The sequence below is a fragment of the Zingiber officinale genome, chromosome 2A (genome assembly GCF_018446385.1).
Source record: "Zingiber officinale cultivar Zhangliang chromosome 2A, Zo_v1.1, whole genome shotgun sequence".
Classification (NCBI taxonomy): Eukaryota; Viridiplantae; Streptophyta; class Magnoliopsida; order Zingiberales; family Zingiberaceae; genus Zingiber; species Zingiber officinale.
In genome coordinates, this window is record NC_055988.1 from 40,795,737 (window position 1) to 40,810,035 (window position 14,299).

Sequence of the window (14,299 nt, forward strand, 5' to 3'; positions counted from 1 at the left end):
TCACACTGTGTGCAGGCCCTCATGTAGCGGGCCAACGAGCTCAACAATAATGGAGTCGTCAATCGCCCAGCATGCAATCATGCAATATGGTGCGTGCGGCTACAGTGTGTCATACCTGAACATATCCTCCTCCATATGCGTAGGTGCCAAAAAGGTAAACGCATATATAATAGAAATATAAGCAACATAAATCCAACAACATATAACAAGTACCTACAGCAACTAATCCAGTGGAAAGTAACACTAAATGTACCTATCCATCTCCATAAACATATATACACATGGCAAAAGATAAAAGCATCCAGTTCTAAAGTAAAGCAACTAACAGAAGAAGCATGTGATAGGCATCAACTAAGCTAAGACCAGAGAATGAAATAAATCTACCATCTACCACTAGTAATTATATATAAACTATACATATCATAAGACAGTATCAAAAGATAAGTCAAAGGGTACCCGCCTCAAATAGCAGGTAGTATCACGCCAAATCCAACGTCGAGACGCCTGTCTTGAATCAGAGTCCTGTGTCAAACAATATACATATTTTATTTATCTAAATCCAAATGAATAGCTAAATAAAATCCCTAAAACTAAATTAGGGCAAAACCCTAATCAATACAGTCTCAACCTACCTAATTAAATCTAACGGTCAATTAGGGTTAGTTACCTAATCCCTAATCACCAATAGATTAGAAATCTAACGGTTGACTAGGGTTAATTACCTTAACCCTAATCATTCCATTAGATTAATATAAACAAATAAATCTAAACATAACCACTAACCATCTAGTAATCATGTATTCCAAAACATACCTAAATCAATCTAGTCATACACCCTAACCCAAATCTACGCATGATCATGTAATTAAACCTACATTCAACTAGAACATGTATCAATCAATACACAATGCCTCAAGCTCAGCCAACAAGAGGGCTACCGGAAAGAGGTCCTGCCGAATGAGCTGCTGGAATCTACCTCTCTGCCCGGATGCAATTACTGACCACCAACCAAAAACCCCACAGTACTCAACCTGCTGGATCACCCGGATCAAGAAGGAATCAAGCAAAGATCACATATCATTTATCAACATGAAATGGTGATCTCTGATCAAGCAACACATAATTCCAACTAGAACTCACCTTCAACCGGGACCTCAATTAGCAACGAGGAAGAGGAGACCCAAGATCACCTTCACAAAACACAGAACCTCACTGGAAATCAATCCTTCCTACTGATCTGATGCAATAAACATCTCAAAGCGATCAAGAATCAACACCACAGAATAGAACAGAACCTCACCTCAATGGATTCAATCGGATCACAAAGGAGAAAGCAATGATCGGCGACAAGGACAATCCACAGAAATCCGATGCTTTCTCCTAGCCCAGAACTGGAAGACGATCACGAATCCAACAAGGAAGATCAACACCGAAATAGAGCCCTAACCTCCAAGATCGGCAACAACCAGAAAGAGACAAGAAGGAATCAGCGACTGTGCTAGGGCACAAGTCAGAGGACAAATCAAGGGAAGGATTTAGTCGCTTACCTTCGGAGCCCTAACTGCCCCTTTCACGCCGGCAATCAAATCTGACTCGATTCCAGTGGCGTCAGCAGTCGACGCGAGGGAGGAGAGGGAAGGTCTACCGATGGAAGACGATGCAAGATCTAGCTCTCATCGTGCCCTAGCCACTGATTGTCGACACTCGGCCACAGAAATCACCAAAGCAGCGACCCCTCGGTCGAATTCAACTTGGATTCCATCGAGCTCCGGTGACTTCCTCCTTAGGCAACACCGACAATCGCTGAAGGTGCTCCTCCGGTCTCGGCGCCAAGTCGTCCGCAAGAGAAAATCGATGGTGAGGAGAAGAGATCGGGGAAGAATGGTCGGGGTTGAGGAAATCGGGTCGGGATATCGGCGTTGGGTTGGGGGAGGAAATAAGAAAAGAAAAAAGGAAAAGGAATTTATACTTAGAAACATTTCCTCACTTAAACGACTATCCCAAACTGGCTTTATCCGCGCCCGAAATTGATCCCCTCAAAACCCATCGTACGAGCTCCGAAAAATTCCTAGAAAATTTCTAAAAATTCTGAAAAAATTCTATAAGGCTATTTCCCAAATAACCTTATTTATTAAATTCTTCCGAGATCTCACAGTTATTTCCCCAGTAACCTAACTCGGTCTCAAAGGGGTAACTTACTAGTTTCAACTCACGACAACTATTTTTTATATCCCTTATTAATTTATTTTCATCATAATTTTTTTCTAAGTGATTGCAAGATGCAATACTTGAACACAAATGCATTTGAGTGCAAATGTTGGGATATTTTGATTTTTCCAAATGAGTTGACATGGCTCAAGCTTCATCTAGTAACCAAAATACAATTTGAGAAGTTACCATAGAAACACTAATACTAATCAAGTTCTATGAATCAAGACTATTTTTCAGAGTTATCTACCATCAAAACTAGGTAATGTGTAAGAGATCATAAAAAAAGGCCAATACTTAAACTCTTATAGTAAAAACATTGCTCACTTCTATTGGAATATATACTAAAAGCCTAGCTTTTAGTATAAACATTTATTTAGAAATAAGAATCACATTGGTCAAATGTCTACAGTTATGCTAAGTGTAGTTGTCCATTTAATTTATATTGCAGATAACATGGTGTGAGAAGACACACAGAAGATCATGTTATTAGATTTTTATAAATTATAAATAGTAGCTCACAACCAAGATAAAATGGACAAACCATTGGAGTGGTTGTAGTGTAATTTGGTATTAGTTTATCTAGACTATAAAATTACACTAGTACACTATGAGTGTATTGAGCAGAATCATTTGAGGTAATTTCTTTTTATACTGACTATATAAGAGAACAAAACCTCTGTTATTATGAAAGTGTGTGTTCTTAATCATGATATAATAATAAGCACATATATTTAATATTTATTTCTTTAATTTATCAAAGGGTGTGATTTAGCTCGTTAAATCAATAGGCCCGATAAGTTGGGAAATGATATTATTTATATGGTGTGTTTTTTATTATAGAATGAAACTGTGTCCTAGTAATCTAGGTTGATGATGTCCCCTTGAGGAGCTAATAAGGATTGTCATGTAAACCCTACAAGTGGACCTAGTCTGGCATGACAATGAAGTTGAGTGGTACTACTCTTAGAGCTAGATATTAATTAAGTGAGTCGTCAGTAACTCATTTAATTAGTGGACATTCTATATCTTAAACACAGGGAGATTAATGCACTCATAATAAGAAGGAGCCCATAATGTAATTTGGGATTGGTGCAGTAGTTGAATAATAACTCTTTAGTGGTATGAGTTATTATTGATGAACTTGAGTTGGGTGTTCGGGGCGAACACAAGATGCTCAAGCTCATCGGAAGACCAAAATCAATTTCTCCTCTCGGTCCCTATTATAGCCTCTATAAAACCTTGTATCCACTAAGTCCACTTCTTATCCAAGTAATGGGCCGGACACAACCTTGCTTGGAGCAAGGGGGTCGGCCAAGTATAGGCTTGGAGCCCAAGTAGTGCCCGGACAAATCATGCTTGGTGTCCAAGCATGGGGTCGACGACAAAGAATTAAAGGAGATTTTAATTTTTGTTAAAATTTTTCCTTTTATAGCCATTCATGAAAGGAATTTAAAAGAGAAATTTTATTTTTAAAATTTCCTTTTATAGTCATCCTCATGGTTTTAAAAAGAGAGTTTTAAATTTTAAAATCTTTCCTTTTATAGCTATATACAAAAGATTAAAGAGAGATTTTAATTTTGTTAAAATCTTTTCTTATTTGTAGTTATCTATAATGTTTAAAAGAAAGATTTTAATTTTTGATAAAACTTTCTTTTATGTAACCATGATTTAAAAAGAGGAGTTTTAATTAATCTTTCCTTTTTTATAGTTGTCTACATGTTTTAAAAGAGAGAGATTAATTTTTAAAACTTTCCTTTATTTCCATGTACAATAGGAAATTTAAAAAGACAGATTTTAATTGTTATTAAAATTTCCTCTTTTAGAGGGAGGCAACAAATAAGGAAGTTTTAATTATGTTTAAAACTTTCCCTTTTGTAAACATCATGGTTTAAATGGAAGCTTTAGTTTTTGTTGTAAAATTGTTCCTTTTTAGTATACCATGATGTGGCAGCCATAAGAAAATTAAAAGGAAGTTTTAATTAAACTTTCCTTTTTAACAAGACCAAGGATTATAAAAGAGGGGAAGAGGGTGCCTCATGGTTAGACAACCTATTCTTATTCCCTCTCTATTTCCTTGTGTTGGGTAGTCCTAGGAAGATCGTACCAGTTCCACTGTACAAAAATTTTGTACAAGTGTCGAACCTTTCCTAAATAACCTATTGTTTTCTTTAGAAGTTAAATTAGGAATCGCAGACGAAACTTAACATCATTGATTCCAAATTTAACTCTACTGTTCTTAATGGTTTAGATTTGATTCACAAGCGGAACTTAACACTATTGATTCAAATCCACCTACGTTATAAATTTTATTAAATATTAATTTCTAAAATTGACTTCCAGGTTAAACATGGTGAGGCACAAGGCCTTCTTGGATATGGGAGCAACCATCACTTCCTAGACAAAGCCTTTTAAGGAAAGCTAATATTGAATTTTCTTATATAACTCTAGGTTTAACCAAAAAGAACAATCGAATCACAAATTTGAAAAACAAAGAAAAACACAAACACAAATTACTAATTCGAAAAACTAGATCTAATGCCTCTTGTGTTTGGAATTCATACAAAGAAAAATAACTAGCATGATGAAAAAAATAATTGCTAATTATACCTTTTCTTTGCAAGCTAATGACCTCGAGATCTTCTGCCATATTCCTCACCTCGCCTTGGACGTCGTGTGGGCGATGATCCTCTAAGATGAACACCACCCAAAGCCTTCTTCTCCTTCTTCTAATTTTCGGCCACCACCATCACAAAAGAAAAGAGAGCAAAGGGAAAGGGAGAAGAGAGAGGGCCGACCACACCAAGAGAACCACCACGCAAGAGAATAAGAGTTGTATCTCATGAGGCCTCCTCACCCCTTCTTTTATATACTTTTCCAAGGCAAATAAGGGAATAATTTTTACAAAAATTAAAATCTTCCTCTTGTTTTTCCTTTTCCCTTTTTATTTTTCCTTTTTCTTTCCTCTTGATTGAATCAATCAACAAATCATTGGATGATGATTTTATTTTTATTTTTATTTGGTCGGCCTCCTTGCTTGGGCACCAAGCAAGGGTGGCTGGCCCTCTTAAAGAGGAAGGAAATTTTTTTATAAAATTTTACAAGAAGAAATCCTCTTATAAAATTTTACAAGCTCTCTTTCCTAAAGTGGATGTTAAAAAGGAAAGTTTTAAAAATTAAAACCATGTTTTAAAATTTAAAACTTCTCTTCAAAAATTTCCTTTTTTTAACATGAATAAAAAATTTTAATTTTTAAAACTTTTCTTCCTTTTTTCTAAAACTATGAGGATGGTTAAAAAAAGTGTAACGACCCAATTTTCCTCATTAGGATTCATAAAAGTGCTTTAAAATATTTAGAAATACTTTAGAAAAATTCTAGAGTTTTTTTGAAATTTTTATGAAATTTTTGAAGGTCGTTTGGTATTTTTACCAAAAGAAAGAAGTTGTGACAAAAAAATGTCCAAGTCGAGGCTCGAACCGGCAACCCCTGACCCAAGCAAAACCCGTCTAACCAACTGGGCTAGCAGTTGTTACTTAATCAAATAAGGGTCGAAATTGTACTTAAGCCGTAGTTAGGAAATCGAAATTAATTAAAATGAAAAAGGGCGCTGCGGGGGAATCGAACCAGCGACGATTTGATTTGATCAAACGCGGCTGACCAGGTGATCCAACGGGAATTTCGTAATAAGAAGGAAGCGAAATAGTCTTAAGCTGTAACAGAAGTATTAGGTTATAAAAGGGGAATAAGAGGATGTTGATTCGGCCCGTGACCGAAAAAAAAAACCCTCTCCTTCTTCTCTCGCTCGCGACAACAGGGCTCGGGCAGAAACAAGACGGAGCTAAGCTCCTCTCCGGCAGGCGGCGAAGGGCAAGTTCCGAGAGTTCTTCACCCCCTTAAGACCCCCTCGTCGAAGGGAAGCCATGGGCACAAGAGGGGCCGGGAACTCGAGCTAGCCGAAACCCTAGAAGTGCTCCTCCTCCGCTTGTGAGACCAAGAAGCCAAGTAAGCGTTTCCTCACTTGCAGTAGAGTAGTTTCTGTTCCTGTTAGTTCTTCTTGATTTTCGGAGCCTGTTTGTAAGGAGGAATCTTTGAAATTCCTTTGCTCAGATGCATCTTTATGGTTCAAGTGTGGGTAGGGATAGTGTATGAACTCGATGTTGCTTTGTTTCCTCTTGATGAATCGGGATTCTTTTGCTAGATAGCATCTTCTTGTGATTCGAATCGGACACTGGTGACAGATTTGGGTGTTTCCTTTTCATGATATCATGTTTCGATTTCAATGAATGGGGCATGTTTCTATAATGTTAATGCTCTTAATTAGTTTATATAATTCTCTAACGTTTCGGATTAGGTAGCTTGTAGGGTTAGGTTTGTTTCCTTACTATGATAGCATGGTTCGGTTTCATATGAATGGTGCATGTTTGCAATTATATTAATGATCTTAATTAGCTTCTATAATCTGGTGAAGGTTGGAAATTTTACAGCTTGTAAGGTTAGATTGATTTCTTATCATGATATCATGTTTTGGTTCTATATAAATTATGCAGGTTCTAAACTAATTTATATAATATTCAGTTCATATAATAATGTTTAGGAATGGCAAACTTAACCATGTTTAAGAGATAAATTAGTAGGTTATGTTAGTTTTGGTTCTATGCTTTTGCATGCTACAAATTCAATGCATGTTTTATTGGTAACGATTATGCATTTCTCTTCTTGTTCATGCGAGAATTTGACTAACAGAATTTTAGTCCCCTTTTAGCATCTAGTTCCTTTGCGGTTTAGATCAGGATTTCTAAAGCTTGTAAGTATGGCTTGGTTTCCATGTTAATGATATTATGTTTTGGCCTTTATAAATGGTGCATATTCCTAACCTTTAGGTGATGATAAGTAGCTAAAATAGAAAGAGACCAATGTTCATTTCCTCTTTGCATTGCTGCTGTAGTATGCTTTAAGGTTTCAGTTGTTTTGTGCCATTGTTTTCCTGTAGGTTGAAGAGCTCTATCCTCCGTGCCTTAGACATTCCATTATCAGTTTTCTTATATAAGCAGTTTTAGATTGGCATGTGGTTTAGTAGTTCAGTTCGGATAGTAAATTTTGTTATACTTGTAGAATCTGATTGGCATAATGTAGTGCAGATGTTTGTTAGTTATATATGCAGATCTTTACAAGTATAGTATGCAGAATAGTATGCAGATTTTATAAGTATAGTAAGCAGATTTTTGATTTAAGCATTTCAAATTTAGAATTGGCTTAAACATTTCAGTTTCTTTTTTTAAGAAGCATTCTTTTAGAAGTATTAACAAGTATAAGAAAGATAAAGAAAAGAAAGAAAAAGGCCAAGGCCTTAAGTAGATCCCAAAGTCAAGACTTTAGGGATTTTTGGCACACAAGGTGCTTGTTAAAATGCCGAGGCATTATATAGAAGTATTAAAAGATAACAAGTATTTTACTTTTATCAGTGGCACTGTGCTGGACTCTTAGTTGTCCTTGGGTTGGGCTCCCATAGTCGTCCCTAGGTTTAGATAACCTAGTAGTAACGACACGGCCGACGGTCGACGGTCGATGACCCGAGGGTCGCCAAATGGACCGCCAAATGGGTCGGGTCGTTACAAAAGTAAAAGCAAGTACAGTTGCTGGGCCCAAAAGAAGTTGATTACTATTTTGAAGTATTATAAGTATAAGCTTTGAACAAGTAAAGCAAGTTTTACATAAGTATAAAGTATCAAAGAATAAGTTTAGAACAAATGAATTAAGTTTCACTTTGTTTTAAAATCAGCAAGTTTAGATTCCTTTTATGCTAGCATGGTATTTAGATTAGCTTACTGTTCTTTTCTATTAGAATAACATGAGTAGCTTTACATGTTTAGCACTTCAGTATATTTGTTTATTTACTAGTAGATGAGCATGAGTAGTTTTCCTTTTGAGCATTCAGTTTTAGTTTTCAGTATATTCACATGCATATCGAGTTTTTGTGAGTTAGATAGCGCTTACTAAGCAATCTTGCTTATAGATGCATTTCCTCTTACTGCAGATAAAGGAAGGCGACAAGGTGGCGCAGATGATGTGTGATGCCAGGACTATGGAAGTCTTGGGTTTAGAAAGGAGTCCCTTTAGTCTTCTTTCCTTAATTTTAGTTTCCGCATTTTAGTTATTGTAACCATTTGAGTTGTATTTTAAGTTCATGTCATTTGAGATTATTCTGTTTATATTGCATGTAGGATGAGTTCAGTTTAGTAAGTAGATATTTGTGTGTTTGATACTTATTTAACTGCGTGGGTGTTTGATAAATGTTCCAGCCGCCTATGGCTGATGTATACTATGCTTGTATCTTGGTTTATGGTCACCGGTACAAGGGAAACTTTGCCGAAATTTTTCGGTAGGGTTTCCATGTGATTTTTAATCATACCGGTTAAGTAGAGTTAGTAGTTAAGTAATGGTCATCCTTAGAGTGTAGTAGTAGTAAGAATGGTGGTCGTTACTAAAAGGAAAGTTTTAAAACTTTTAAAACTCTCTATTAAACCATATGGCCTAATTCAAATAAGGAAAGTTTTTAAAAATTAAAATCTCTCTTTTAAACTTATAGTTTTCTACAAAGAGAAGATTTTTAAAAATTCAAAACACTCCTCCTATTTGAATTTATTTTGGCCAGCCTCTACTTGCTTGGTCACCAAGCAAGAGGTCCGGCCCTCTTAAGGAGATGGTGGTCGGCCATTGCTTGGTCACCAAGCAAAGGGCCAGCCTCCTTTCTTGGACACCAAGAAGGGCTCTTAATGAGTGATTTATAAGGCACTAATGAGGCTATGACAGGGACCTAGAGGAGAAATTGGTTTTGGCCTTCCGATGAGCTTTAGTATCCCGTGTTCGCCCCGAACACACAACTCAAGTTCATCAACAATAACTCATTCCACTAGAGAGTTATTGTTGCACTACCGTACCAATCCCAAATTACATTATAGGCTCCTTCTTATCATTAGTGTGTTAGTCTCCTTGTGTTTAAGATAACGAATGCCCACTAATTAAGTAAGTTACTGACAACTCACTTAATTAATATCTAGCTCCAAGAGTAGTACCACTCAACCTCATTGTTATATCGGACTAAGTCCACCTGCAGGGTTTAACATGACAATCCTTATGAGCTCCTCTTGGGGACATTCTCAACCTAGATTACTAGGACATAGTTTCCTTCTATAATCAACAACACACACTATAAGTAATATCATTTCCCAACTTATCGGGCCTATTGATTTATCAAGCTAAATCTCACCCTTTGATAAGGTAAAGAAATAAATACTAAATATATGTGCTTGTTATTATATTAGGATTAAGAGTACACATTTCCATAATAACTAATGTCTAGTTCTTTTATTAAGCCAGTATAAAAAGAACTTGCCTAAAATGGTCCTACTCAATACACTTAGAGTGTACTAGTGTAATTTATTAGTCAAGATAAACTAATACCTAATTACACTACGACTATACCAATAGTTTGTTCCTTTCCATCTTAGTCGTGAGCAACTGTTTATAATTTATAAAGAGCTGATAACATGATCTTCTGTGTGTGACATCACACACCATGTTATCTACTTTATAAGTTAATTGAACAACTATATTCAACAAATAAATATAGACATTTGACCAATGTGATTCTTTTATTTCAAAAATAAATGTTTACAAAAGTTAAGCTTTTAGTATACACTCTAACACCTTGGTGGTCGGCCATGCTCCTTTTCTTTCTTCTTTCTTGTGGCCGACGGCACCACCTTCATCTTGTCACCTCTTTTGCTTCCTTAGGACCGACGGTGTAACGACCCAATTTTCCTCATTAGGAGTTCTAAAAGTTCTTAAAAATATTTAGAAATATTTTAGAAATATTCTAGATATTTTAAGAAATTTTTAGAGTATTTTTATGTAATTTTTGGAGGTCGTTTGGTATTTTTACTAAACGAAGGAAGTTTCGACAAAAAATGTCCAAGCCGAGAATTGAACCCACGACCTTTGACTCGGTCAAAACCCGATTGACCATGTAGGCAAACAGATTTTTCTGTTTAGAAAAGGTAGCAAATTTATTTAAGATAGTTAACAAAATATTGGATTATAAAAGGGATAAGTTGATCTTGGATTTGTTTGTTTAGAAAAGGTAGCGAATTTATTTAAGATAGTTAACAGAATATTATAAAAGGGATAAGTTGATGTTGGATTTGTTTGTTTAGAAAAAGTAGCAAATTTATTTAAGATAATTAACAGAATATTGGATTATAAAAGGGATAAGTTGATATTGGATTTGTTTGTTTAGAAAAAATAGCAAATTTATTTAAGATAATTAACAGAATATTGGATTATAAAAGGGGATAAGTTGATGCTTTGTTTTCCTGTGACTTAAACCATTCTCTCCTTCTCTTCTGCGTACAATGGCGGAGCTCGGGCAGAAAATGAAAGGGAGTTAGGGTATCATCTCCGGCGGCGGCCAAGGTCCTAGATGCCCTTTTTGTTCGGTTGTGAGTCCAAGAATCAAGGTAAGTGCTTCTCACCTGCAGTAGGAGTAGTTTCGGACCTTTGTTCTTCTTGAATTCGAAGCATAAGAAGCGCTTATAGTGCAGATTTTTAATTAAGCCTATAGTGCAGATTTTAATTAAGCGCTTATAGTGCAGATTTTTAATTAAGCCTATAGTGCAGATTTTTAATTAGGCTTATAATGCAGATTTTTAATTAAGCCTATAGTGCAGATTTTAATTAAGCTTATAGTGCAGATTTTTATGTAGGCTTATAGTGCAGATTTTAATTAAGCCTATAGTGCAGATTTTAATTAAGCTTATAGTGCAGATTTTTAATTAGGCTTATAGTGCAGATTTTAATTAAGCCTATAGTGCAGATTTTTAGTTAAGCTTAATATACATATTTCTGTTTAAACTTGTATGTAGATTTTGTTTAAGCATTTCAGTGTTAGAATTTGTTTAAACATTTCAATTTTGTAAGAAGCATTCTTTTAAAGAAAAGTATAAGAAAGATAAAGAAAAGAAAGAAAAGGCCGAGGCCTTAAGTAGATCCCAAAGTCAAGACTTTAGGGGTTTTAGGCACACAAGGTGCCTATTAAAATGCCAAGGCATTTAAAGAAGAAGTAATTAAGATTATAAGTATTTTACTTTTAAGAAGAGGCTAGTACCCGACTTCCGAGGTTGTCGTTAAACAAATCCAGGTGTCCAATTCCGAGGTCTTGGCCCTGGTAGACCGAGGTCTGCTCTTTTAGGATTGGTGGCTCGCTACCCCAACCTATTAGGGAACGCGCATAAGATGGTACTACGCCTGGGCCCAAGAAGAAGTTGATTATTATTTTAAAGTATTATAAGTATAAGTTTTTGAACAAGTAAAACGAGTTTTACATAAACATAAAGTATTAAAGATTAAGTTTGAACAAGTAAAATAAGTTTTCACATAGTTTTGAAAATTAGTAAGTTTAGTTCTTTATTCTACCATGTTTATCTAGTGGATGAGTAGTTTTCATGTTTACCTATTAGATGAGTAGCATGATTAGCTATTAGAATTACATGAGTAGATTCCTTAGCTTTTCTTTGCTATTAATTTGACATGAGCAGTTATATTTATGCTTTATTTCTTTTTAGAGCATATAGTTTATAGTTCTTTTTGCATACATGCATATTCGTGATTTTGTGAGTTAGATAGCGCTTACTAAGCAAATTTTGCTTATAGATTGCACTTCCTCTTACTGCAGATAAAGGAAAGGAAAAGTTATAGCAAAGGAAGGCGACAAGGAGGTGCAGATGGATGTGTGATGCTTGGACTATAGAAGCCTTGGGACCTAGCATAAGAATTTATTAAGATTGTCATTTATTAAGAATGTATTAGATGAGTCATTTAGTCTTCCGCTGCTAGTTAATTGTAAGTTTTGAGTTCTCTGAGAGTTTTAGGAATTACTATCAACATGTGAATAAGGATAGTTAAGTAAAGTTAGTAGTCCAGTAGCGCTCCGCCCTCACAGTCCAGTAGCGAGGAGGGTGGGGTGTTACAGACGGCATCAAGGGTAGCTATATCCTTGTGGCCGGTTGCTTAGAGAGGAAGAAGAAGAAGAGGAGAAGTACTTGGTGGCCGATTGCTTGAAGGAGAAGAAGAAGAAGAAAATTTTCTATTTTGGAATCCCTTGATGGCTTAAGAGTCTTGGAGAAGAAGAAGTGGTCCCGGTGGAATTCATCTTGGTAGATCGTCGCCCACACGACGTCCAAGAGGAGGTGAGGAATATAATAGAAGATTAAGAGGTCTTTAGCTACAAAGAAAGGTATAACTAGTTGTCTTATTCCGCATCATACTAGTTTTCTTTGTATGGATCTTGAAATATCAAACACAAGAGGCTATCAGTTTTAGGCAATCGAATTTATGTTTCGATTTTGTGTTTCTTTTATTTTTTGATCTTATGATTCGATTGTTCTTAGTGGTTAAACCTAGGGTTACTATAAGGAGATTAAATATTGAATTTCGTTGAAAGGTTTTGTTTAGGAAGTGGTGGATGATCCCTTACCCAAGAAGGCCTAATGCTCACTATGTTTAACCTGGAAGCCGATCTTTGAAATAAATATTTAATCAACTTTGTAACATGGGTGGATTTGGATGAATAATGTTAAGCATCGTTTGCGATCCAAGTCTAAACCTCTAAGAACATATAAGTTGAACTTGGAATCAATAATGTTAAGTTCTATTTGCGGTTCCAAGTTTAATTTCTAAAGAACATAATAGGTTGTTAGGAAAGGTTCGACACATGTACAAAATTTTTATACAGTGGAACTAGTACGATATTCCGAGTAGCAACCAATAATTGGTATTAGAGCTAGGACTTTGCCTCTGTGTGTTTGGTTTTCAGTTTAATTATGCACATGTCATACATATTTTAGGCAGGGTAATAGTAGGATGTGAAAATATATTAACTCTGTGGTTGCAAGCTCTAACTATTATGGCCTATTGTGATTGTGTGTGATTGGACCCTCGGACATGCCGAGGGCATTTTATGTGTGTGCATGATTGTACTTATTAAATACAACAGGAGTTGTATTAGATTTAGGATTTTACATTTTGTTCGATCTAGACTTTATGTACATTCCTTTGTGGAATATAGGATTGATATATGTAAAATTTTATTTTTGTCACGGATCGTATCCTTGCGAGGTGTGGTGCTATTTGAGAACCAGAGGCGCAGCGAAAAAAGAAGCAAGATAGATGCGACAACTAGACCCAATTGCAGTGGCTAAAGATGACAGCATCTAGGGTTGGCAGCACATGGAGGACAGCGATGGAAGAGGCCATAATAGTTGGAAAATTATTTTTCCATATTTATTAATTTTATTTGTTGTGATGTGTGTGTGCATATTAAAATCCTCATCTTAAATAACTAAGTGGGAGAGGGATTTATAAATAAATTCTACGGTCTCCATTACTGGTTTGTAAGTGATGCAAACAAACTTGCACGTTGGCTCTAAGTGCCTTCCTCCACATCGGATGAGTTTGTTTGCGGATCACTAGATCAAACTTCCTTAATGGATGATTATAGGAAATTATTTAGGATGTGTGTGATCTTCTCCAACTGAAGGAGCATAATCCTATATAGTGGACTTAGTATCAAGTAATGGTATCCACTTAGGCACATTTAATAGTATCCTCCCCATCAGAGTCACTGCTATTATTTGTGTGACCGAAGAAAAACCAACTATTAATTTGTCATAAAGCTAGGTAAAACCTCCTCTTACAAATGATTGAGTTTGTATACGTCCACACTACGTGGCATACAAAATTTATGGTGTTTGAGGTAATTTAAGGTTGACAAGATAATTAATGGATAAGACTCTCCTCTTACAAATGTTTGAATTTGTATACATCCACACCAACATGGCATACAAAATTCACGGTGTTTGAGGTGTTGGTGAATTTAAATAATATTGTTTTGAGGAATCAATATTATTTTAAATTCTAAAGTTTTGACCAAATATTTGATCGAAGATAGACCAACTATTAATTTTATTTGTCATAAAGATAGGTTGACAAGACAATAAAATTAATGGATAAAATCTCCTCTTACAAATGTTTGAA